Below are 2,500 nucleotides of genomic sequence, written 5' to 3'. Positions count from 1 at the left end.
TGCCAATGAACAACTGCAAAGGGCATTGAGCATGTACGTCCTGCTGCCATCCACATTACAGTGTATAGCTGCAAGGTGTTTAACATGAAGCGATACACTGGGGACCGGGCAGTGCGAGTAGCAAACTATATTGCGGGGGTTGCAGTTAGGCAACACTACACTAATTTAACGCGTCGTATGACAATTACAGAGCAGGTTAAGGCCCAACGTGTGTTGGGTTAAGGCCCAACGTGTGTTGGGTTAAGGCCCAACGTGTGTTGGGTTAAGGCCCAACGTGTGTTGGGTTAAGGCCCAACGTGTGTTGGGTTAAGGCCCAACGTGTGTTGGGTTAAGGCCCAACGTGTGTTGGGTTAAGGCCCAACGTGTGTTGGGTTAAGGCCCAACGTGTGTTGGGTTAAGGCCCAACGTGTGTTGGGTTAAGGCCCAACGTGTGTTGGGTTAAGGCCCAACGTGTGTTGGGTTAAGGCCCAACGTGTGTTGGGTTAAGGCCCAACGTGTGTTGGGTTAAGGCCCAACGTGTGTTGGGTTAAGGCCCAACGTGTGTTGGGTTAAGGCCCAACATAGGTTGGGTTAAGGCCCAACATAGGTTGGGTTAAGGCCCAACATAGGTTGGGTTAAGGCGCAACATAGGTTGGGTTAAGGCGCAACATAGGTTGGGTTAAGGCGCAACATAGGTTGGGTTAAGGCGCAACATAGGTTGGGTTAAGGCGCAACATAGGTTGGGTTAAGGCGCAACATAGGTTGGGTTAAGGCGCAACATAGGTTAGGTTAAGGCGCAACATAGGTTAGGTTAAGGCGCAACATAGGTTAGGTTAAGGCGCAACATAGGTTAGGTTAAGGCGCAACATAGGTTAGGTTAAGGCGCAACATAGGTTAGGTTAAGGCGCAACATAGGTTAGGTTAAGGCGCAACATAGGTTAGGTTAAGGCGCAACATAGGTTAGGTTAAGGCGCAACATAGGTTAGGTTAAGGCGCAACATAGGTTAGGTTAAGGCGCAACATAGGTTAGGTTAAGGCGCAACATAGGTTAGGTTAAGGCGCAACATAGGTTAGGTTAAGGCGCAACATAGGTTAGGTTAAGGCGCAACATAGGTTAGGTTAAGGCGCAACATAGGTTAGGTTAAGGCGCAACATAGGTTAGGTTAAGGCGCAACATAGGTTAGGTTAAGGCGCAACATAGGTTAGGTTAAGGCGCAACATAGGTTAGGTTAAGGCGCAACATAGGTTAGGTTAAGGCGCAACATAGGTTAGGTTAAGGCGCAACATAGGTTAGGTTAAGGCGCAACATAGGTTAGGTTAAGGCGCAACATAGGTTAGGTTGAGGCACAATATAGGTTAGGTTGAGGTACCGTATAGGTTAGGTTAAGGTACAGTATAGTTTAGGTTAAGGTACAGTATAGTTTAGGTTAAGGTACAGTATAGTTTAGGTTAAGGTACAGTATAGTTTAGGTTAAGGTACAGTATAGTTTAGGTTAAGGTACAGTATAGTTTAGGTTAAGGTACAGTATAGTTTAGGTTAAGGTACACATTGTTGTATGGAAAGGTGTAATGGGGGGGGGGGGGGGGGCGGCCGGTCGGTTTGTTGATTGTGATTATAGTAAGTGGATGCCTGCGGCATCATCTGATTTGCCACGTCAGGATGCACCTTTGGCTCATGACAGGCGGCGCTCCGATTCCATGCTTGTGGCAGACCTGTGTCTTTCATTCCTGCCATTGTTTGTGTGCTGTGAGAGGAGGCAGTATTGTGATGTTGGGTGCACCCCTGTGTAGGACATGTGTGGGTGTTGGTGGCTAGCTGAGCAATGGTGGTTGTCGGGGGGGTGGGATATTCCGTTTTCTGAGTGGACCTCCCAGTCTGGTTATGACAGTGTGGATTGTCTCATGTGGCGGAGAGGATGCACTGGGTGTTGTTCCATGCTGGTGCTTACATATTGTCTGTGTGCGTGTTACAGGCGGAGAGTAGTGCGTGATAAGAGTGTGTGGCTGCCGTGTGGTTGTGATTGTGAGCAGAGTCTTTCAGCATGTATACGGACAGTTGTATATATTATCTGTATTCTGATGGGTCTATGTATTACTAATCAGCGCCGTGTATACGTTTAATCCGGTTCCAGTCGAAACTGTTGTATCTCTGTACATTAGTGACACGGCGAGCGCGCTATGTAGCTACTCGTCTCGGCAGCTTCCACCGGTGTATGGCAAATGATTATAAGCAATGAGTCGAGTCGTCAATACCGATAGTGTGACGTCACATGTCTGGGTGGGGGACGCTGCGCCCTTCCGGTGGGTCATGGCCTAGAAAGACGCTCCCCACGCAGGGGGGCTTGGACTGTCATAAACTCTTCCGAGTAATATACTTGCCGTACGTTTTTGCGACTGCGAGTGCAACGCCCACCGGTACCGACATGGATGGAGCGCCTCCTAGCTGACCGCTCAGCATCGGCATTCGTACAGAGAGCAACGCGATCGCGTCTCTAGCTCGTAACTGGTACAGCTCGCAGCT

This window comes from Schistocerca serialis, unplaced genomic scaffold, assembly GCF_023864345.2.
Source record: "Schistocerca serialis cubense isolate TAMUIC-IGC-003099 unplaced genomic scaffold, iqSchSeri2.2 HiC_scaffold_1249, whole genome shotgun sequence".
Classification (NCBI taxonomy): Eukaryota; Metazoa; Arthropoda; class Insecta; order Orthoptera; family Acrididae; genus Schistocerca; species Schistocerca serialis.
The sequence above is the reverse complement of the archived record's forward strand: the minus strand, read 5'-3'. Positions refer to the sequence as shown.